Source organism: Octopus sinensis, linkage group LG12 (genome assembly GCF_006345805.1).
Source record: "Octopus sinensis linkage group LG12, ASM634580v1, whole genome shotgun sequence".
Taxonomy (NCBI): Eukaryota; Metazoa; Mollusca; class Cephalopoda; order Octopoda; family Octopodidae; genus Octopus; species Octopus sinensis.
Window position 1 is genome coordinate 45,367,073 of NC_043008.1, and position 27,500 is coordinate 45,394,572.

Below are 27,500 nucleotides of genomic sequence, written 5' to 3' on the forward strand. Positions count from 1 at the left end.
ACTCCGATCCCTCAACTAGATTGACGCATAATACCACAATTAGGTCTTCCTCATATTTTTCTTATTGTCGGTTGTTGTTGACGAGTGTACGTGGGCTTCTGTTAGAATACTTTTCATTGAACTGGTCTGTATTTTGCACTTTATGGTGGTGTGCGTTTAGAGAATTTGATTCATTCTATGGGCCATATTTAGGACATTCTATGGCCCCTTCTTGACTTGATTCATTCTACGGTCCCTTCCGCTTCTTTTCTGTCTTCTCCTTCCTTTTCATCTCCTTCATCTTGACAGCTGCTGATCAAAGCATCAAAATTCAGAACCAAATATATCTCCGCACCCATAAACTCAGTTTTTTCAGATCTGATACTACCTACCTTACGCGCATTCACAAAGAAAAAGAGAGACAGAGAAAAAAAAGAGGAAAGTGTCCTACCTAATTGAAGACAATGGAAATATTTACAAAACATTTCGTTTAATGTTTTCCTTCAATTTAATTGTTTTTTCTTAATTAATGTACACCCTTGTTTTAGTTGAAAAAGTCGAAAAGTCAGAAACCGGTATTAACCGTTACAAAAGGTATTTCAGGATAAAATTATTTTAGCATTTTCTACCTTATCTATTTTCCTTATAGATAACCCTAACCCTATAAGCGCAGAAGTGGCTGTGTGGTAAATAGCTTGCTAACCAGGCACATGGTTGCGGGTTCAGTCTCACTGCGTAACACCTTGGGCAAGTGCTTGTGAGTGGATTTGGTAGGCGGAAACTGAAAGAAGCCCGTCTTATATATATATATATATATATATATATGGGTGTGTGTGTGTCCATTTTGTCCCCCCCCCCACCATCGCTTGACAACCGATGCTGCTGTGTTTACGTGAGACCGATAGAATAAGTACTAGGTTTACAAAGAATATGTCCTGGGGTCGATTTTCTCGACTAAAGTCGGTGCTCCAACTTGGCCGCAGTCAAATGACTGAAACAAGTAAAATAATAAAAAATAAAAGAACATATATTGGTAGTTTTAATCATTGTACTTCTGACAATTGATAGTAAGACGCATTTGTTGTTTTTATTGAAACTGCTGCTCTTATTAACCCACCTTAGCTGAATGTTTATTGAAATTGTTCACAGACAAATACAAGCAACGGATATACGGCATGGCTTCTTATATGAACTATCACACCTGAATCTATTTTATTAGCATCTCCGTTTTGCTATAAATATGTGAAAATATATTCTGTTGTGTCTGGGGAGAGTCATTTTCTTTATGTGTCTTATAATATAACACACTCACCGGTAAAATTTACACTTTTTTCTTATTTTTATTTTTCTAAAATTTTCGTTGCGTCTTGCAACCTTTTCAAGTGTGTTATATTATAAGGCACAAAAAGAAAATGACTCTCCCCAGACACAACAGAATATGCTTCAACACACGAACTCATAAAGAATCTTGCAAACCATATCCCAAAACAAAATATATTCTGTTTTTAGGAAACATGATTTATTTGCAAAACTGTTACAATTAGAAATATGTTGACTAGAGAAAATGCTGCCAATTAATGTGCATTAGTTGAAACTAATGTATTTTGTGGAAATCCATCCGACTCTACATGTCGCAAATGCGAGAAAACGTGAATGTATCCATTTCACTGGACGTCAACAAAAGGACTGTCATTAATACAGGAATATCGACAACGACGTTAATAAAGTTGTGTTGAATAGATTACAAAAACAACCGGTTATAATTATTTCCATTTTAAAAATTGTATTGTTTTTATTGAAAAAGGCGTGTGTGTGTGTTTTTGTATGTATGTATGTGTGTGTGTGTGTGGTGGTTTGAGTTTAGATACGTGAAAACAAAAATATTAGAAACTGAAGACGGTCAGATTATGGTTGGACAAAATGTAGGAAAAATAACCATTAAACAATACAAGAAAAAATACTCCACTTAATATCTAGTCCTAAAATAGTGTTTTGCTTATCTAAATTCTAAACGCAGCTAATCTGATTATGTTTCTTTAAATATCGAATGAAGAATTTTGTTTATGGACTTAATTTCATTCAACATTTAGTAATCTATTTAGGGAAGAAAGTCGATAAGAAAATGGAGTATGGAAATAAAAGAACAAAACAAAGTAAAAAAGGAATATAAGATAATGGAGCAGGATAAGGATAATACAATCATGTCACAAATATTTTAAAACTCATCCACACAAATTGAATAGAATTGAGGAATATAAATATCTTGGTAAGGAATTTATGGTTTAGAGGAAAGTACATGTTAGACATAAAAAAAGAATATTAAGTACAGAATAAAAATGAAATTACTTTTCTCCTTCGGGAATTTATATTTTAGGAAAGCAAGAATAATGAAAACTATACGACGTTATGTAATTGATGAATGCATTTACGTTGAAATGCTCGAAACATAAAAAATAATTATACAATACTAGAAGCAAATAGAAATTACGGAAGGACAAAATGTAAAATGTCTTATATCTTTAACAAATACCGTTATCAAAAGCTAAAATGTTATCGTTTCTTTCTACCACCAATGCAACAACAAAAATAATAACAGCAATAATAATAATAATGATAACAATACCTTACAACTGATACTTGATTTATGAGAGAAATGTCAAGAATTGACTCTAAACATAACGACGATAATAGAAATGGAACTTATAGTCATGACGTGCATCCGTCCATTGTTCTGTGGGATAACAGCGCGAGTCCGGTCGTAATCACGCTACTGCTAAGCAACAGAGTCAAAAAAATATTAGTATGGTTTAGAGAGGACAATAAATTGTTGTTTGAATATTTCATCAGGAGTCAACCAGAGAATGAGGTTATACAAAAAGATTAACAAATCCCTGGAAGAATGTTACCACCAAGATTAGGTAGAGTTATCTGAGTGAACGGAGACTGGCCCATTAAACTAGACAAAGTAAGATCAAGTATTAGCTAGAAAAAATGGAGCAAGGGGAAATTCCACTTGTTAACAGAAATGAACTGGTGAATATCATTGTTCCAGAAGAAATGTGTGTTGTATATGGAAGAAAAAAAACAGCTGTGGAGGACCACGGTTCACCTAGAGCTGAACTACCAAAAGAAATCAGTCCAGAATTAGTTGCCCTCTGTGACAAAAAAATTCTAGAAGTAATACTTTATGAAGAGAGAGAAGAATTGAAACCTTTGTGAAAGGAGGAAACTGGAATCAGAGGTTGAGAAAGCGAATGAAGTGGTTCTGGGAATTCTAACTAATGACATCACAGAGTTGAATTATTTGATGTATGCTGCTGCATAACTTATCACGGAAGGAATAGGGATGCTGAAGGAAAGAGGAAGTGATGTGAAGAAGCATTCTGGAGAGGTAAAATCAAAAGAAACATCGTGAGAAGGAGAAAGGATTTAAGATGGAAAAAGTAAGAGGTGGAAATATGATTCAAGCAAAGTGCAACAGAATGACATGAATAGGAAGCACCATCTGGACGAAAATGGAATTCCGTCTCAGAAAGGTTAAAACAAAAGTGCGTGAAATTGAGATCGAAAGGGACGAGGAAAAGGGACCAAACAAAACCAATTATTTGGAACTAACCAGAAACTGTTCTACGAAACTTCAAATAGAAGAAAATGAGAAGTGCAGAGTTAACCTTATCTCCACAGAAGTATCTTCGTTTTGGAGCAAGCTTTGATCAGAGGAAGTGAAATACGATGAGAGGGCAATTTAGTTTGAAAGAGTCACACAGGAATTCAATGACAATGGGGCGCACGATGTCATTACCGTTATTATCGGTATTATTAAGACGGCCAACTAGGAGACAGCCAGCCCTGGCATAATTCAAGGATTTTGTTAAAGAGAAGGCCGAATTAAGTTGCATTCAAAGCTACAAGTGTCTTCGCTTCTCGAAATTGCAAATTAGCGTATTGATAAAAGAGCAGAAATGTCTTTGTGTAGAATGCTTGGAGTCTCACATAAAAAAGCGATCGGGTGTACTGGAATATGTGCATGAGGTTCGGACTAGAATATACCGAAAAATAGTATGCACTTCAATTCTTGCCAGTTCCAGAGAATGGTCATGTGAAATTCACGTGGGGAATGACAATCTGCACAGTTAATCGACAAGATCTCACTCTTCTATGAAAAGAGAACAAAAGAATAGACCTTCATTGACATAGCGGTACGGGCAAATCAGAACATAATGAAAACAGAGTAAGAAGTCGAAAGTTATTGCTTGGCCTTTGAAGTGGAAGATATTCTAAGATCCTCAGAAGTAAGGTGATTCCCATTGTGTCAGGTACTAACCGAACAATCTCATGGAACACAAAAATCTGGGATGAGAAGTTGAAACAACAAGACAGCATGTAGTTGGTGACCATACTCGGGACAGCGCATGTCTTCATGAAAGTACTGTATCTTTAAATAAAAGGAATGAACTAAAACATGACAATGACAACCCAGAAAAACATGAAATCTGTAGACAATCGCATTAACATAAGAAATGAGAAGGTGCCTGGAGGGCTGTGAAACGTGGTTCTTAAGAATATTGAAGACAGCATGGAAAAAGTGCCTGATAAGGAACTGATGAGCTGGGTTGCGGTAAATAGGAAACTGCCTCGTGAGGAAAAAACCAAGCAACTGAGATTTTTGGATCATGTGACGTGAACAAAAGATCTGGAGAATTTAGCGATGACTGGAAAGACTGGAGGGAAAAGAAGCAGAGGAAAGAAAAGAATGGATGTCAAGCTGGATGGACGGGTTGGAGGAAATATGCATTAAACTTCAAGGAGTGGAACCGTTACAGAAAACAAGGAATAGAGAATTGTAGCAAGATATGATTGTCTTTGTGCTAAACTCTGCACATGGCAACCAAAGAAAAATAATTTTGACGCTTGCAAATATTGTTGGATTTGAAGTATTCGTAGAGGTAGTTGTAGTCGCGTTCTTAATACGCCATGGAGAAAGTTAATTATGATGAGAAGCCGATGCTTTTAAGGCACAAGAAAGCTGAGAATACTGAAATTCTAACAATTGCACGTCCTGTATAAGTGCCAATATATTAATAATGAATATTGCTAAAGCATTGAAACGTACGTGAATGTAATCAGATAGCACAATTAAGATTAGAAGCGCAGACAAGCGGTAGAACAGCGTTGGAATTTTAACCAAGTGTTAAAATCTAAGTGACAGAAAAACGGTATGAACATCAACCAGAGGCTGTGATACCGAATAAATACATGATTATATGGAATTATTTTCCTTTGCGATTGACTATAATGTTGAAGTAAGGAAACCAGATACGATTGTTGAGGGTAAAAATGGAACCAAGGTGATTTCGTAAAGGATAGAGGCTGGTTTTTCTAACTTCAACGGCACATATGCTACAAAGATTTACCACATACATCATTGGCGATCTCTCGCGTATATGTGCGACCATTTTTGGCGTTGAGTATCTGCAAAAAGTTTACTTGCTTTTGTTCGTATCAACAAATAATATACACGATATGACACACATGTGTTTACACTCACTCACATACTGATGTTTATGCGTATATATATACGCGCACACACTCATATACACAAACTAAATTACACTCATGCATACACAGCCTTACAGACAAATACACGTACATATGCATACAATAGAATGTATACAATAATGAATACACACACAATCGTGCGTGCATGTATATAAACATAACATATCGCCCAAGTGGTGTATGTATTTATTATTGTGTCACGTATTTTCTTATCTTCATAAGAAAGTACGTGGTAACATATGTTTTTACATGGGTGAATATATCCCACATAGGTGGGCATGATTTCCATATGTGTGCATATATATATGCCCAGATGAAAAAGAAAAGGAAAAATTGGTTATATTGCTCTATCTATGCTTGTAATGTATTGTCTTTGTAACTCCTCTTCTACATCAATTATCCCTATAATATTCTGCAGCGTGATTACATGGTTTCTAATCGTTGTAGATTAGTGTAATATTGAGCTATATGTGCATGAGCTTTAAGAGACTTCTCCCTGCATCCTCATCAAGCGTGCGTAATAAAGAATGTATTTGATCCCACTGGTATCTACGTCCCGTTTGTGGGACATTGCTTTCTGTTTCTCTCTCCACTTTAAATTACAGAATTTACGAAGCCCCCCCCCACTGGTTTTATTATAGATTATTGAATAGACTAACGTCTTATAAATTTTGATGTCTCATGTTATTTGACATTAAGAACGTCTGGAATGCTCGGTTTAAAGTGTCATAGTTAAATGTGTATTGTGCGGTAAAGAAAGAAGAAAAACATTACTAATATTTTAGACAGTAACATTCATTATTTCAGATTAAAGTGGCTATGAATATTGATAGCCATAATTTATTCAAATACGTAGAGAGTTTTTGTCAGCCGTTAATCTGGCGATTTATAAGTGAGAGATCAGCGGCACAATCAGTTGGATGCTTGGATAAAATGATTTCAAAAATAAGTTGTTTACACCTGTATTCAAATACTACAGGAGTTAACTTCATCATTCAATATTTCCAGAGATGTTTATATATATATATGCCAAGCATCAAACTTTGTACATTTCAGCCGACGTTTATCTTCGGCAAAATCCAAGGCCTTGAATTCATCTAAAAAGAAAATATTGCCTTAAATAAATTAAATCCTCCTTGATTATGTAACGAGAGCTTAACAAAAACCCCGGATCTGTTTTTTCAGGGCGTTGTCTGCGATCTACTCTTGGCAAAGATTCTTTAACTCTTGTAGCAATATTCACATTCCCTTTAATGAGATTGAATTTTGGCTCTCTATAAGTTTATATATATCGATACAATAATTTTTTCTTGTCAGGAACAAAAAATGGTTTAATAGGACTGCAATAGAAGTGCTCTATTGGAAGAGACAAAAATATCAAACTAAAATCATTGAACAAGCAAATACAAAGTCAACCGCATGTCATTTCATAATTCGAACATTTAATTATAGAATAAACATATAACCCGCAAGATGGAACAAAATTCATATGTACAGCACGTAATAATAATAATATGGTATGGTGCGAGAAAAATTCTTATCATTAAAAATTTAGAATTAATATTTTAGCGATTCACAGAGAATACATTTATAAAGACGTAGAAAGTAAAATATAATATAAGTAATATATAAAAATATATAGGTATATAAAAATATAGGCATATAAAAATATATAAAACATATATAAATATATATACATATAGGAGCATATAAAAAATATAATATATATATGTATATATCGTGTAAATAAAGTAAAATAATGTTCATCGTCTAGAAATCTTAATCAGGTAAAATAAGCCTTATATATAAGAAGGAAATGTTTACTTATCCCTATGGCCATTTCAGGGGTGTATTATGTTTAAAGCACTAGGGTGCATTCAGATAATACCTCCTTCGTCAGGAGACAGTGAACCCACCCGCTCCCCCCCAACAAGAAAACAAAAAAAGAAAAAATATAATACAAACAGACGAGAGATTGAAATCGAACCCAGGCCGTACATTTGTACGATGACTGAACAGAATGAAGTTAAAAGGCTAATGGAAGAGTATAAATGGTATGAAGTTGGTGAGACTAGGTATGCTGTGATTGAAAAGAAGAACATAGATGAGTTTATGGTGAGGTGTGAAAGGGAGAATTGGGAGGTGAAAGATATAAGAATGAGCGATGAATTCGTGGAAAATATGGATGAGTATTTCGGAGTAAGAATGGATATGGAAGGTATTCGTATTGGGAATAAACATTCAAGTGACGGTGAAAACCAAAGGTCAGGTAAGTGATGCTAACGGATGGGGCCTTTAGCATCGCTTTCATATTATCATTTTTCATTTAACAATTCAGTTTTCATAAATTTTTAATTATAATGTTCTATGTCCCCATGTCTTGTGGTGTCCCCCTCTGTGTCGCCCCTAGTGGATAATAAAGAATCATATCTGAATGCACCCTAGTGCTTTAAACATAATACACCCCTGAAATGGCCATAGGGATAAGTAAACATTTCCTTCTTATATATAAGGCTTATTTTACCTGATTAAGATTTCTAGACGATGAACATTATTTTACTTTATTTACACGATATATACATATATATATTATATTTTTTATATGCTCCTATATGTATATATATTTATATATGTTTTATATATTTTTATATGCCTATATTTTTATATACCTATATATTTTTATATATTACTTATATTATATTTTACTTTCTACGTCTTTATAAATGTATTCTCTGTGAATCGCTAAAATATTAATTCTAAATTTTTAATGATAAGAATTTTTCTCGCACCATACCATATTATTATTATTACGTGCTGTACATATGAATTTTGTTCCATCTTGCGGGTTATATGTTTATTCTATAATTAAATGTTCGAATTATGAAATGACATGCGGTTGACTTTGTATTTGCTTGTTCAATGATTTTAGTTAAGTTTATATATATACATATATGGAGGAGCAATGGCGCAGTGGTTGGGGCAGCGGTTTCGATTCCCAGACTGGGTGTTGTGAGTGTTTATTGAGCGAAAAACACCTAAAGCTCCACGAGGTGGCGATCCCTGCTGTACTCTTTCGCCGCAAATTTCTCTCACTCTTTCTTCTGCTGGCCTGCTCGCTTAGCCAGCGGTGTGGCGTCATTTGAAGGCTAAAAAAATACCAAGCGCATTGTGACCAGCGATGTGTAGCAACATCTGATAGCCTGGTGGGTCACGTGATATATATATATATATATATATATATATATATATATATATGTTACCAGTTTCAGGCATTAGGCTGCGGCCATGCAGGGTCATCGTTGCAGAATTTTAATCGAACAACATTACTCTCAGTACTTATTTTCCAAGCCTGATCTAAGACGTAAACACAACACTGATTGGCAAGCGATAGTAGTGACAAATAGACACACAGGCACACACTCGCAAATATCTAAGTTTATGTATTTACTTTGCAATTTTCCTGGTGTGAAATCATGTGTTGAAAGAGATATTGTAATATTAGAGGATGGTCATATTTTTGGGGCCAATCAACCATTTCATCTTTATTATTATTATTATTATTATTATTATTATTATTATTATTATTATTATTATTATCACCATCATTATTATTTTAGTGTCTATTGTCTGAAATCGTTCGTCATGCAGTGACTCCTTCAGCGACTCTCTATTCCACGTTTTAGTTCACGTGGAATGGAATGTTGATGAAGATGATACAGGACGTGTGACGAAATATTTCAGACAAGGGACACTGAACTAATAATAATAATAATAATAATGATAATAATAAAGCTGACGTGAAAACCAAGTATATAATGAATGTGATTAATTGGTAAAAACATGACTATTCCCAAAGGTAACAATTTAACAAACTTATAGATATACGACGGGCTTATTTCAATTTCCGTTTACCAAATTCCCTAACATTTGGTCGCATCAGTGACAATAACCCAAAGTGCCACTCAGTGTTACTGAACTGAACCCGGAACTATGTAGTTAGGAGGCAGGCTCCACACCACACAGCCACGCCGGCGCCTGTATTATTCTTATTCTTATTATTGTGTGATTGATTCAGTCTGTTGCAATTCTGTGCTTGCAGCACCGTGTCCTGCGCATTCTCTGCATTAACAAGGGAAACTCAGAGTAACAAGAGACTAACTCAATGGAAAGAAATTATCAAGCTCTATTATGGCGTCGAGTATCCTTTTTCCGGTAGTCTCACGCTAAATCAGTAAACACGCACACACCCACACACGAACATTTCCAGATCCCCTCCATTTTTTTTTGTAGGCTCAACAATATTTCTCAATATATTACACAACTCGGAGTCGAATTCTTTTGTTTCGCTCTATCTAAATGAATCCGTTTGTATCTGTGAACAATAGCCATTACGTATTCAACTTTTCCTCGATAATTTATGCAATAGTTAAAAACAAACTCTGTCGGATTCTGTAATACAGATACAAAGCCTTGCTTTTAAACTGATGAGATATTTATACAGCTTGTTCTTGTAATAGGTTTTATTTAAACAAAAAATAATTGATCCCTTTATAATTTAATCCGTATCATTGTAGCTGCATTGAATCAATATTCCTGTATTTGCTTGTTAGATTTCTTTCTAGTTATTTTTCCTTCTGTTGTCGCATTAGAGAATACAGAACTCCTTTTGTACATAATCCTATGGAAAAAAATGACACGGCACTGACTTGATCCTAATCAAATGAAGCAATTCTATCTGATTGATTATAATGCAGTTTATATAAAAGAAGTTTAAAAGTCTTAAATCAATAGTTATTACCGAAGTGCAGGTAATTATAAAAATTGCAGCTCTCTACAAATGTTATCAGAACTTTCTAAATGTTAGTATCTTATAATAATGTAAAATAATTTTTGACGACACTGTACGCTGAGGCGTCTTTGTTTCAGAAATCCTAGAATTAGAATACTAAGATAACACGTATAAACTCATGTTTACAAATAAAATAGCTCAGATAGAAATATAAAAGCGAAATATCGAACAGTATAGCTCAGTCACAGTTGAAAAGTGAGCTCATAATTATCCAGTGGTTCATTATCATTAGATATTGCGTCCGAATCCAGTCGAACTTCATTAAGCTTATTTGTTTGAAACAAATGAAATGAGCTGAAGAACATATTCTAGTTGTGTTCTTGGCACGATGTTATCTAATGAATACAGGAAGTTTAGCCTATGAAACAGCAAAATGTATACTCACGAAGATCAGGATTATGGATCATAATTATGGATTCCTATATGTGTCGTTTTCACTTAATACAGATGAGAAAAGTATCACTGGCAATTGTTTGAATACCTTATAACTATATTAAAATAGAATTTGCCTAAACGAATGGATTGTTGATTAGCGACGGTTAATTTATGAGCTATTTGATAAAATTTCTTCATAACAGCTTGATATATGAATGTATCCTATTCGGCTTGTAAACATTATATACGTATATCTTCTACACAAAAAAAAGAACATTGCGATATTACGGTTAGATCTTACTTATTTTTAAAATGTGGAATGAATCTATAGCCTGTTCATTGCATTCTATCTCCCCCACCTTCCTTTCCTACTCCTCTGTCTTCTTTCATAGTTCTGGTACAGGCAAAAATATATTTTAAACGGGATATTGACGAGAAGAAAAGGCTTTTTGAACATGTAACTCAGTATTTGATTTATCACTTTCTGTTTATGCATCCAGCAGATAAATACAATACCGTGCAAAACTCTTCGGCTACTTTAAACTATTGTAATTTCTACAAATAGCTAACTTATAAATGGATGTTTCACATTGCGGTTTTTACAGAAGAAATATTGGCCCTTTTGGTGTCATTTACATACCTAATTATTATATTTTGTAGTAGGGATTCTGAACGAGAGAGGAAGATGCGAGCCAACCACCAAAACTGGCCATGCAAAAGTTTTCGGCCACCTCACTTAAACCAATCAAGATACGGTATTTTAAAATTGAAAAATGTCTATAATGAAAATTTATAACATAACGTTCATTTCAAGAAGTTGCTGTACATTGGTAATATTTCGTGTTGTTTCCCTTAGCCAGAATGATTGTTTCAATGGGCTTGGGAAGAGATGTGTACAAATCCTTCACCATCTTCACAGGTACGAGATGCCATTCTCTGTGGCTGTGCTCCCACAACTCTTCAAGATTGCATAGTTTCTTCTGAGGAACTCTTCACTTTATTTCTGTCCACATTTGCTCGATGATATTTAAGTTAGGGCTCTGAGCCGGCCAACTTTTCAATACGGTAACACCTTCATCAACCATACTCGGTTGTGTTGCATTAATAAGCGAGCATTTCCCAGAAAGCCTCTAGGAAAGCGAAACGACCCACGTTACACGACGAAAACAGTAAAGTTTGGAGGTAGGAGTCTGATGCTTTGGGGATAGATAAAAATGATGGTTGAAGAATGTTGATTGAAGCTGACGGTAACTTGAATAGTGTGAAATGCTGCTAGTTGTTGAAGGACAATTTGATACAAGACTTAGATGAAGGGAACATTTTTCAACATGATGAAAGTCCATGCCTCAGATCGCGTGCAACACAACAGATGATGAAGGTCTTACAGTAGTGATAAATTGGCCAGCTCAGAGCCCTGACTTAAATATCATCGAGCAAATGTGGACAGAATTAAAGAGAAAAGTTCGTCAGAAGAATCCACGCAATCTTAAAAATTTGTGGGAGCTCAGCCACAGATAGTGGTATCTCATACCTGTCAAGATGGTGAGGGATTTGTATGCATTTCTTCCCAGGCGCATTTAAGCAATTATTCAAGCTAAGGGAAGCCACACGAAATATTACCAATGTACAGTAACTTCTTGAAATGAACATTATGTAATAAAATTGCATTATAGACATTTTTTCTAATTTAAAACCCACTATCTTGATTGGTTTAAGTGAGGCGGCCGAAAAATTTTGCACAGCCAATTTTAATGGTTGTCTCGCATCTTTCTCTCTCATTCAGAACCCCAACTACAAAATATAACGATTAAGTATGGAGATGACTCCATTAAGGTCAATGTTTTATCTGTAAAAACTGCAATGCGAGACATCCACTTATAAGTTAGCTATTTGTAGAAATTTACAATAGTTTAAAGTGTCCGAAAGAATTTTTCACGTTAATATACCACATATGATGAATTTGAATATATTCGAGCAAGTTGAAAATGAAGTCAGTAAGTTTCTTCCCATGGACTTAGCTATAATTCAAAGATTGTGTCACCGGAATTTCCGTAAACAGAATAAGTATAACTATGTTACAAATGTATGAGCCACTGATATAATTACTAATTTGCTCAGTTCACACATATTCACACATTCATAAATATATATATATGAAATTTTAAAAATCACATAAAAAAATGTTCGTATTATATGCTCGGTACTATCACAAAAGCTGTTGTGTTAACCCGCATTTAGCGATATTTAATTGTGATTGCAACGCAGAAAACAACTGTGTCTGCAAAGATATCTTTTGGGAAGCGACAATACATAAGTATCTTCTATAATTGTCTTAATGCCCTTCTCTCAGATTGCTTAAAATATTGGCCTGAACATTTTGTCAATATATAACGCCCAATATAAGTATCTACCATGTTATCTGGTTTCTTAAGATGATTTTGTAGCATGTTAGAGTTGAAGAGGTTACAAGATCTTAGCCATCTTTTCATCATCTCTTGAAGAGAAGGGTTACTGGACATAAGGACTATGGATGCGTAGAACTTTGTATTATTCATTGGAAAGCATGTTTTGTTTGAATTTTATACTTTTAGGTGCCATGTAGCTAAGGTATTTTTCCTTGATAGAAGAGAATAGTAAGTTCTTTTACATGCATGCATGGAAGCAATTTTGTGTTTAAAATTCACTGGAGAGCAGGTCTTGTTTGTAGTGTAGATTTTCACGCGAGTATGTGTATTCACTGGCCAAAGCTTTTTGTGTGCGTTTGGCTGAATTAATGTGTGCCTGTTCGTAGTATTTTTGAAGTTGAATTAACTTTGGTGTCTGTAATGTGATATTACCACATTCTTCTTCTTTAGGGGTTTTGTGATGCGTGATTATATAGTATGTTTTCTATGGAGCAAAGGAGACAGAAAGAGTAGTCTGTACATCATCATCAATATATGATAAAACATAGTCTTATTATTTATAAATTTGTACTTGCATTTATGTGCTTTCGAAACTCTCAGAGGTATTAAGACAAAGACATTGAGTGTGTTTAAACGTTAAATACTGTGAACTACGCATTTTGGAATTGATTGCATTGCTAAAAATAAGATGTACCTTTAATACAGTAAAGTGGAAAAGCGGCAAACAATTAATATGGACAAAAAATTATATCAAACTCCAGAAGCTAAAACCAGATATTGATTCGTTATATGTATATGTAATGGCAGTCCAGTAAGAAAAATAAATTGAATATCTTGATAGAGTTAAATGACTATGCAACAATTACATATGACTCCAATGCTACAGGAATATGTAAAGCAAAAATACATATGTGTATAGAGAAATATGATAATGTTAAATTTTGTGTTTAAGCAGTTAAAGTAGAGATAGACAACAGGAATTTCATGAATGGAACAGGATGTTCTACTGATATACTCCCAACCGTTTTTTATTGTTTTAAATAAATTTCAAAGTTGTATGTAGGAAACGTTGCTCTTGCACCATGCAACTGAGCACATTGTTTGCCATTACGTTATTTCGTCTGCCGTTACGTTCTGAGTTCAAATTCCGCCGAGGTCGACTTTGCCTTTCATCATTTCGGGTCGATAAATTAAGTACCAGTTACGCACTGGGGTCGATGTAATAGACTTAATTCGTTTGTGTGTCCTTGTTTGTCCCCTCTATGTTTAGCCCCTTGTGGGTAATAAAGAAACAAATACTAGCATATATAAAATTCCAAGAACAATTGCTAATTCTGTCCCAATCTGAAACATTCTGAGGAATTGTATAATCGATTTAATCGAAGTCAGCTCTTGTCTGTCGCTTATTTCCTTGTTGGAGGGAGTAATGAGAAAATGTTTTACAGCGTATACGTTTTTCTTTTTATACGTTTGTGCGAATTATTTTTGAGGTTAATAAATAAATATTGATCACGAATTGATGTCAATTTAAATTGTCTTCCCAATCAAATTTCAGGCTTTAATGGTTGTATCAGCAGTTAATAATACTGAAGTTATGTACATGACAGAATGCGTACACCAGCAAGGAGACTACGGCTTCGTTGGGTACAAAATTAAATTCTTGTCGACGATAATCTATTTTGATGTACTTTAAAAATTAATGTCGTTATTTAATCCCAGGTGAAACTGAAGTCGAGTTGATCTGTAACGAAAGGTGCTGTAACTCTGACCTTATGTATTTTATCTTGGCCACTGCATCGCCCACTGTACCTTTTGTTTCGTCCACTCTTTTTCTTTGAAGACTGAACAGTGTCGTTTCAGCAATATATTTCCCGCTATTTCTATGAGCTCGAGCTACTAACTAGAGTTTTCTTTAGGAAGTGTTTACTTGTTCTGTGTTCTGTAGGCTTTGTGATTCCTAAGTTTGGGAAAATATTTCATAGTAGCAGTTGTTGATCATGTGAAATATATAAATATATACATTCACAAACATAACTGCGTGTGAGAGTTTTTGTAGTGTAATTTATGCAGAGTGTGTTTAGTGAAGAGTATATAAACTTACTTATAATATCAGTTTTATTATTATATTTAATGGAATATCTGTAGGGAATTGTAGGCTATTGAAATGATTTTTGTGGATTGTATCGGAAGATCTTAGCTGTGGCATTCTATGTTCACACGATGCATTAATTATTGTTGTTACAATTTTTCTTATAACCCACAGAAATTGATTATTTCGAGATTCCTGTATTTGCACAAAATTTATGATCGTTTGGGAGTGTGAAATCATGCATTAAGCTGTTATAGTTTGTTGCGGGACGGAAGTCATAACGGAAATAGGTCCAAGGGATGTGAACGTCAAGACAGATACAGAGGGCCGGTGGTTGTGGATGAGGATGAATGACCTGAAGATAGAGACAGAAGCAGTCGTATGTACAGATTTGGAACAAGCATTAAGGGCCAACTATATGACGTGCAGAATAGACAACACTACCTAGAGCGACAAATGTAGAAGAATGTGTTGAGAGGAGTGAAACTGTATGGCACATCGTTAGCGAACGCCCGAAATTGGCACAACGCGAATACAAAAGACACCATGACAATGTAGTAAGAAGGATCAATTGGGAGCTCTGTGGAAATCACGGCCTACAAAGAGCAAAGACATGATATAAGGGAATTCCAGTAGTCACCGAAAATGAGAATTGCTAAATCCTGTGAGATGCATTTTGACATAACGTGGTCACGTACTGAACGTTAGCTCACCATAAAGAAGTTGCCTATCTAGCGGAGTCTGTGTTTATGGATGTGAGCTTCAATGCTGAATGTGTCAGCATTTTTGGGTACTTTAGAATTAATTTTATGTGACATTCTAGCTTATACTGCTACTAGCTACTACTAGCTACTTGTATGCCCTTCACTAGTCTCAAACACCAGGTTTCTTTCAAGAACGAATGCCTAAGAAGCCAAAAATGCATTTAGCGGTCTACAAAAGGTTTTGAGATGACAATGGTTTCCTTACACCTCTATACCTAAAGCGAGAATATTTCCAAGAGTCTGCAGTGAAACTGCGTTTAGATGTTAAAATATTCTCCAATGATAAATAGGATAACTAAAAACTTTTTGCATCAATGTTTCACGCTACTACTAATATTTATTGATCCCGGGTGGTTCACGTGCGCAAGACAGTAAATAGTATTGATTGCCTTTTCATAAAGCTAAAACTTTTAGTCAGCTCAGAGTTGTCTCTTTTGGTATCCCTAACTGAAGATATCTAAGAAGCTAGAAATGCATGTAGCAATCCAGAGGGTGTGCTTCGAGTTGATAATGTTCTCCTTATATCATTTTAAAGAATGTGAAAAATTTTCACCACGGTAAACTGTTATGAAATTGCCTTTAGAAGTTGAAATATGTCTCAAATATATTTGAATTAACCCAGAGTTTGGTTACATACACACACACATTCTCTCTTTCAGTCACTCTCTCACATGTACACCTCATGTATATTGAAAAAAGGGATTATCTCTAAATTTATCCGTAGCCAACTGATTTTCTCTTCTATCTTGATAAATTTGATATATTTAAAAAATACTTCTTAGCATTAAAACAAATTAAACTTAGAAATCTCAACTTTCACTTCTATATTCTTTGAGTGAGTGAGTGTGTATGTATGAGTGCATCTGCGCATATATTTAGTGCGTGAAAAAAACGAAATGCAGAAAGAAAGAGAGTTCAATATCAAAGTCACATTCAGTGTCTACTGTGGGGGTAAATATGACTAGTGATGGATCTTACACGAACATACTACTGAGATGGCAATGATATTAAAGAGAATAAGATGACGGGTTGTATTCCTATACATTTTGAATGAGAGAGAAAGAGAGAGAGAGAGGGAGAGACAAACCAATCTGCTTCAGAGGAGTCGTTTGTTCTTAGCAATCTGGACTATTGCTTGCAATTATGGTTTCCACACAGTATTAAAGCGACAAAAGCAATCCAATGTGTCATTTCTAAAAAATAACACCCAGAGTTGTACCAGTCAACAAAGTGGTCACCGCTGCATAGTCCAGATGTTTGTCGTCGCCATCAAAAAAAGAAAACCAAAAAAAAAACCCAGCTGCAATTTAGGTTCCAAAGAACTTGTGAAATCTACATGGAATAAATGTAAAGGGGTTCAAGATGCATCTAGAGACTCTGTTTTCTGATATCCAGGATGAACCGACATCACTGCAAGAAACGTAAGGGAAAACAGTGGAAGTAAACTATCTTATTCATCAAAGTTTAAGTACAGGAATGATGAAGCAATTCAAATATTGTCCTATCATGGCAATAGCCCACGCACTGGAACTAGTGAAAGAGTAATGTACAAGCACGCACCCATATACACATACACGCACTTATTAGGTTTGTCCTCCATGCTACTGACTAAGTCATTTTTAGAATCATCTTTACAATTTCTGGTTCCTGAAATAGCATGAAATTCTGGCATGGAATCAGCAGTTCCAACAGAAATACAAAATACCTGAGTTAGGTCTATAGCTTTCCCGTTGCTCTCGTCTCCTTAGCTTCTTCGCCCATATCATATTTAGAGTGATGTACTCCAGGGTACACAACACTACGATACTGTTATCGTTGCGTTCAATTCATCATCAATAAAAAAAAACCTTGACAGTGTACTTCCAAGGATGGTGAGCAATTCTATGTCTGCCGAACGTTAGTTGTTGACTGTCAGGAGTGGTTCAATATAAGATTTTCCGAGAGCGAGTTGGTACAAGACTTCGATGTTTTGATACTGATTCTGAGGAGGCCGAAGTTATCTCAGGCTACAGTAAAGTTGTCTAAGTTTGGTTGAACCTCCTGTTTGCATTCAGAACATAATCATCTGCATTGAAGGAACTTCCTTGTGGTAGTGAACCTGCTTTTCATTATTGCTTTGAAGTGGCTGGTGTTAAAAATGTCACTATCATATCTGATATTTTGGTGTTTAATGGGAGAATGCACGTGAAGCAGTGCGTGAAACATCAAGCTGAAGTGCGAGGTACTAGTACACAAACCTGCTTCATACTATAGGGAACAGCGAAAAGTGACGATAATTCTCTCTCATTCAAGACATGAGCTAGCATGCCATTGCCAAATTAATGTGTTATGTTCATAAACTTGTCTATGCAACAAAATTTCTTCATTATTTTCCAAAAGCCTAGTCTGTTTACACTACCACACATTCCCTAACATCATTTTATTTCTGTCCTTATTACGTACGTGGTCAATTACATTTATTTCTCTTCTTTCATCATTTCTCTCTCCTCTCTCTCTCTGCTAATCCACACACACACACACACACGCATATATACATTTCTCTCTCTCTCTCTCTCTCTCTCTCTCTCTCCCTCTGTGCGTGCGTGCGTGCGTGCGTGCGTGTGTGTGCGTGCGTGCGTGTGTGCGTGTGTCTGTATGCCTGATAACATTCAACAGAAAATATACAAGTCAATTCATTGCAAATCAAGAAATATGTCAGACAACTTAGTACGAAAGAAACTAAGTAAGGCGACATAGAAAAGCTCTAAATAAATCATATTAAATTAAGTAAACGAGATTTCAGTTTTCATGATGTTTCCTTTATCGGCTCTTTCTTTAATTTTTAAGAAAACTGGTGTCTTCAGAGTAAGAGTACAGCTGACGAACGTACAATTTCGTTAAATATAGCTAAAGTGCATATATACTTTACTTATTTACTTGTTTCAGTTATTTGATTGCGGCCATGCTAGAGCACCGCCTTTAGGCAACCAAATCGACCCCAGCACTTATTCTTTGTAAGCCTATTACTTATTCTATCGGGCTCTTTTGCCAAACCGCTAAGTTACGGGGACGTGAACACACCAGCATCGGTTGTCAAGCGATGTTGAGGGGACATACACAGACACACACAAACACACACACACACATATATATATATACGACGGACGTCTTTCAGTTTCCGTCTACCAAATCCACTCACAAGGCTTTGGTCGCCCCGAGACTATAGTAGAAGACACCTGCCCAAGGTGCCAGGCAGTGGGAATGAACTCAGGCTGGTAAGCAAGCTACTTACCACACAGCCACTCCTGCGCCTATATGTATGTATGTATATATATATATATATATATATATATATATATGTATGTATGTGTATATATATATATATATATGTATGTATGTGTATATATATATATATATATATAATATATATATATATATATATATATATATATATATATATAGAGAGAGAGAGAGAGAGTGAGAGATACTATATTATACGAATGCATATTCGTACATGCACAATACACATATATAGAAGAAAATAAGTGCAGCCAAGCATAAATGCATATATATATATATATATATATATATATATATATATGTGTGTGTGTGTGTGTGTGTGTGTGTGTGTGTGTGTGTGTGTGTGAAATAGAGAGAGAGAGGGAGGAGAGAGAAAGAGAGAGGCAGTGACTTTGATGCTTCGGCCTACTTGATGGTACCAATCTGTGGCAATGTGACATTCCGGTTTTAAAGCTGATTTTTGGGGGATGCGGTGGGGGATTACCTGATGATGGTGCATCGTATATAGGAATTAAGCGTGGTAAAAGCCAGTTTGGAGGGAGACAGAGAAGAAGTTAAGTACGGCCAACGTAGAAGGACAGGAAGAAAGTGTATCTCTATAGTTCAGGTTGGACAGGAAAGGAGGGTATAAAAAATTTATCCAATTTTTAAAAAAAGTGTTTATTTGATAGCAAAGTCAGGATTAATTAAATTTTGCGAGTGCTTGTTTTTGTTCTTTTAATCGTTGCTCTCTTGGTTCAGTAGAGAATCCGTGTAAAATCTGAAACTTAGATTTGTCTTGGAATTCATGTGGAACGTAGCTCACATTCAAGGAACAATTTTTGCCGAATGATGGTTAGTGAGTGGTTAGAGATAGCTATTATGCTATTTAAGGTTTCATACAAGAAGGCTTATAAATATTACTGTAACAGCTTTAGGTTTTATTCGAAGAGAAGTCAATGGTAGGTCAAATTTAGTAGTTAGTGGTAAAGGAGTGCGTCTAAGTAATCGGTTATCTGAAGAAAAAAAACAAAACAGAAACCAAAGAAAGGCGCAACGAACTAACAATGAATGTTACGAGCTTGTAGTGACTCAGCGATGTCCAGTACTACCAAGCTCAACATCCTGGTGACTGACTTAGAGTAATGAGGAATGTATCTCCACTATGCCAACCACAAGAACGCCAACAACACATCCAGCACTACATATTCCGAATGCAACGCTCCAGAAACACACAATATGACAGAATCAGAGTGTACAAAGGAGCAAAAACAAGATTCGAACGCATTCTAAGTGATGACGAAAACGGTATATGCCACCTATATCGCAACAAGTTCTGGAATAGGTTAGAGAGAGACACCAACAAAAGAAATAAAACCAATACTTGGTATGATAACAAGAAATTTCATTGTGTAATGTTTGTTGACGCTACACCTAAGAACGAATTATGTAAGGCATTCAAGAAAATCCTGCACACAACTGGCATAAGATCAAGGTTGTGGAAAAGACAGGTCTTTGTGTGTTTCTTAAATGGCTTATAAACACCTTCCACGCTGCAATTGTTTTCGTTCCAGCACACTATCTCAGATCAAGTTAATCGCTATGCAAGTACATCTCCGTAAGATATATATATATATATATATATATATATATATATATATATATATATATATATATATATATATATATTATATTAAATTAGAGATAAAACCACTATTAGGCAAATCATACAATGAAAACCTTAAGCCAATACATAGGATTAATTAATTTCTATTATTTTAAATATATATCAAAATTATTAAAAAATGATATATATATATAAATTCATCCCCACTTTACTTATATATTTCGTAATTTAACATAAATTTTTATATAATATTATAGAGTGAAGTCCCTATATTAATTTCCTTATTGATTTTTACTGTCCAACCTACAAGTAGTTAACCTTGGATTATTATTTTATTTTTTTGTTTACATTTATATACTTTTGCCTGCTTTATTGTGGTTGGGTAATGGACAACTGATAACATAAACAACAAATTCATGACCTTTCAAAACAATAGATGATCAATTAGATTACAGGACTGACCATAAGCGACCAACCATGTTCCCGCTGGCTTTCACCAACTCCATAAAGAAGAAGTAACGGAAAATAAAAAAAAGTATCTTGATTAATACTCGGAAATTTATTACTTTTAGTAGCGTAACTAATATCAAAAGTATTAATATAAACTCTAACCCACTTATTATTGACCTTTATCTCAAGCCCTCATAGGAAACATATCGCATGTATATATATATATATATATATATATATATATATATTATATATATATATATATATATTATATATATATATATACCACATATATATACATACATACAAACGCACACACACACATACACACACACATATATATATATATACATATATGTATATACATATATATACATATATATGTATATACATTATATATGTATATACATATATATATGTATATACATATATATAATTATATATACATATACAAATATAAGAGAGTGGTCAATATATTGCTCACTCTAGCACCAGTTAATCCAAAGGTTTCAACCACGAAGATACATGTTTCCCATGAAAGCCAGTACGACTGTTAGCTCACACGGACAGGGCACGTAAAAAATACAAAAATACAGATTATTTTGGGACATTTTCGCTATTAATGAATTAAATGTAATATTACTTACAAAAAATCCATTTGTAGCTCGTCAGCCAAGACTATCTGGATGAAATCCACTCAATCACACGCCAGATTTTACCATAACGATAAATACGCGTGTGGTTCAATTGATTACATCCGACGTTATATTCAAATGCCCCAACCACAGCGCGCCAAACTTTCACGGACAACAATACAGCATTTAGAAATAAATGCAGCATAATTATAATTATTAATAAGGGTGAGAGAATTAGATACTAATTTAATAGTATATTTATTCAACACCAAGTGGCCTAGTGCTACGAGAAACCTGGATTATTATAATTTTTATAACATATTACAATACTTTTACAAAACAAATATAAGAGATGGTCAATATATTGCTCACTCTAGCACCAGTTAATCCAAAGGTTTCAACCCGAATATACATGTTTTCCCACATGAAAGCCAGTACGACTGTTAGCTCACACGGACAGGGCAAGTAAAAAATAACAAAAATACAGATTATTTTGGGACAATTGTTTCGCTATTAATGATTAAATGTAATATTACTTACAAAAAAATCCATTTGTAGCTCGTCAGCCAAGACTATCTGGATGAAATCCACTCAATCACACGCCAGATTTTACCATAACGATAAATACGCGTGTGGTTCATTGATTACATCCGACGTTATAATTCAAATGCCCCAACCAACAGCGCGCCAAACTTTCACGGAAAAAATACAGCATTTAGAAATAAATGCAGCATAATTATATTAATTAATACGGTGAGAGAATTAGATACTAATTTAATAGTATATTTATTCAACACCAAGTGGCCTAGTGCTACGAGAAACCTGGATTATTATAATATTTATAACATATTACATACTTTTACAAAACAAATATAAGAGAGTGGTCAATTATTGCTCACTCTAGCACCAGTTAATCCAAAAGGTTTCAACCACGAAGATACATGTTTCCCATGAAAGCCAGTACGACTGTTAGCTCACACGGACAGGGCAAGTAAAAAATAACAAAAATACAGATTATTTTGGGACAGTTGTTTCGCTATTAATGAATTAAATGTAATATTACTTACAAAAAAATCCATTTGTAGCTCGTCAGCCAAGACTATCTGGATGAAATCCACTCATCACACTCCAGATTTTACCATAACGATAAATACGCTTGTGGTTCAATTGATATACATCCGACGTTATAATTCAAATGCCCCAACCAACAGCGCGCCAAACTTTCACGGAAAACAATACAGCATTTGAAATAAATGCAGCATAATTATAATTAATTATAAGGGTGAGAGAATAGATACTAATTTAATAGTTATCTTTATTCAACACCAAGTGGCCTAGTGCTACGAGAAACCGGATTATTATAATATTTATAACATATTACAATACTTTTACAAAACAAATATAAGAGAGTGGTCAATATTGCTCACTCTAGCACCAGTTAATCCAAAAGGTTTCAACCACGAAGAACATGTTTCCCATGAAAGCCAGTACGACTGTTAGCTCCACGGACAGGGCATGTAAAAATAACAAAAATACAGATTATTTTGGGACAATTGTTTCGCTATTAATGAATTAAATGTAATATTACTTACAAAAAATCCATTTGTAGCTCGTCAGCCAAGACTATCTGGATGAAATCCACTCAATCACACGAAACAATTGTCCAAAAAATCTGTATTTTTGTTATTTTTTACTTGCCCTGTCCGTGTGAGCTAACAGTCGTCTGAGCTTTCATGGAAACATGTATCTTCGTGGTTGAAACCTTTTGGATTAACTGGTGCTAGAGTGAGCAATATATTGACCACTCTCTTATATTGGTTTTGTAAAGTATTGTAATATGTTATAAAATATTATAATATCCAGGTTTCTCGTAGCACTAGGCCACTTGGTGTTGAATAAATATACTATTATAGTACTGATTCTCTCACCCTTATTATTAATTATAATTATGCTGCATTTATTTCTAAATGCTGTATTTGTTTTCCGTGAAAGTTTGGCGCGCTGTTGGTTGGGGCATTTGATTATAACGTCGATGTAATCAATTGAACACACGCGTATTTATCGTTATGGTAAAATCTGGCGTGTGATTGAGTGGATTTCATCCAGATAGTCTTGGCTGACGAGCTACAAATGGATTTTTTGTAAGTAATATTACATTTAATTCATTAATAGCGAAACAATTGTCCCAAAATAATCTGTATTTTTGTTATTTTTTACTTGCCCTGTCCGTGTGAGCTAACAGTCGTACTGGCTTTCATGGGAACATGTATCTTCGTGGTTGAAACCTTTTGGATTAACTGGTGCTAGAGTGAGCAATATATGACCACTCTCTTATATTTGTTTTTGTAAAAGTATTGTAATATGTTATAAAATATTATAATAATCCAGGTTTCTCGTAGCACTAGGCCACTTGGTGTTGAATAAATTATACTATTAAATTAGTATCTAATTTCTCTCACCCTTATTAATTAATTAAATATACATATATATATATAGGTATATATATATATGTATTTACATATGTATATACATATATATATACATATATATATATATATATATATATATATATAAATATATATATATACACATATATATATAATATATACATATACACACACACATATAGGGCATTTCCCGTCTGACCTACGTATATATCTTCACACAATTTGGGCATTTAATGCAGTAAATTAAATTTCTGCTTTTGCAGTTCATATTCGCTGGCGTTTGTGTATATTTTCCCGGTTTTTTGTGTTTATATATTAGCCGGTATGTCTGAATTATATATATATATATATATATATATATATTATATACATTATATTATATATATATATATATACATTATATATACACATATATATATATATTATATATAATATATATATTATATATCTAATACATATAAATAAATATATATATACATATATATTACATATATATAATACATATATATATATATACTATATCAATCTACATACTACATACTATATATACATTATATATATAGATACATATATATATCTACATATATATATATATACATATTATATATATATACATATATATATATATATACTATATATATATATAATACTATATATATATATACATATTATAATATATATATACCTATATATATATATAATACATATATATATATATATAGATATATATATACATATATATATATATATACTATATATATATATATATATACATATATATATATATTATTATATATATATATATATATACATATTATATACATATATATATTATATATATATATATATATATATACATATATATATATTATATAACATATATAATTATATATTATATATATATATAATATACATATATATATATATATATACATATATATATACATATATATATATATATATATATATATATATACATACATATATATACATATATATATACATATCTAATTATCTTATATATAATATACATCTGATATATATAATATACATATATATAACTAATAAATATATACATATATATATATATAATATATATATATACTATTAATATATATAGTATATACATCCTATACATATATATACATATATCTCTATATACATATCTATATGTCTATATATATATCGCATATATATCGTACATATATATATTTACTATATCTATATGTATATATCATATCTATGTCATATATATATGTATATGTCTATCTCTATACTGTCTATTCTATCTATATGTATATATATTCTGTATATAATCTATGTATATCTATATTATGTCCACTATTCTATACTATGTATATACTATATCATGTCTCTCTCTATCTCTGTCTATCTATCTACTATGTCTATATCTATCAATATGTCTATTATCTATATATGTATATATATATCTATAAGTATCTCTCTATATATTTATATATATATCCTGTATATATATATATATATGTATTATATATATCTGTATATATTCTATCTATGTCTCCTATATATATATGTATATATATATATATGTATGATATATATATGTATATATATGTATATATATATACCTATATATATGTATATATATCTATATATTTATATATATATATATATGTATATATATATATATGTATATATATATATATGTATATATATATATATTATATATATATATATATGTTATATATAATCTATATAATGTATATATATATATATTTAGTATATCTATATATTATATATATTATATGTATATGATATATGTATATATATACTATTTGTAATATATATATATGTTATAATATATATATGTATATATATATGTATTATATATATATGGATATATTATATATGTATATATCTATATATGTATATATATATATATCATATATGTTGTATATATATATATATGTATATATAATTATATATATGTATATATATATATTATATATGTATATATATGTATAATTATATATTATATATATATATTATGTATATATATATATGTATATATATATATATATATGTATATATATATATATATATATGTATATATATATATATATATATGTATATATATGATATATATATATGTATATATATATATATATGTATATATAATATAATGTATATATAATATATTGTATAATATGTTATATATGATATGTATATATATGTATATATTTATATGTATATATATAATATGTATATATATATATATGTATAATATATATATATGTATACTATATGTATATATCTATCTGTATATATATATATGTATATCTATATATATGTATAATATATATAATTGTATATTATATAGATGTATATATATATTATATGTATATATATTATATATGTATAGTTATTATATATATGTATATATATTATATGTATATATATATATATGGTATATATAGATATATGTATATTATATATATATGTAATATATATAATGTATCAGGACCGAGCTATCAAATGTTTGACTGGTCCTTTACACATACACACATCTCCACCAACCATAAAACATCTTGGCATATTTTGTAGACCCGTCACAGACATATGTGCAAAACACTCCCCACCAGACCTGTGAACAAAAGTGCAGATCCCCCAAAACAGAAAACCATTATCAGAAAAATAAAAAGAACACAAACAAAAAATTAACAAACTAAAGTACTGCCAACAGCAACACACACATTCGACGGCTATCGCACTGCTTGAATCCAAAAATATAACCTCCAACAATGCATGAAGACCCTCATCAATAACCAAGATCAGCTGAGGAGAAGTGGGCCATTGAAAAAATTCAAACTCAACCCCAAAGTGTTCTTTTCATTTGCGAGGAAACGCAGGGTCACTGTCTCCACTTGACGAAACTGGCACCCTCCAAGATAATGCCAAATCCATGCCGAGATACTGCAGAAACAATACTGCTCTGTTTTCACAGCAATCCTGATATGGCCGATCTGGCTGTATCAGTGATGTCAACCCCAACACACTATATCGGACATAACGTTTAGTTGC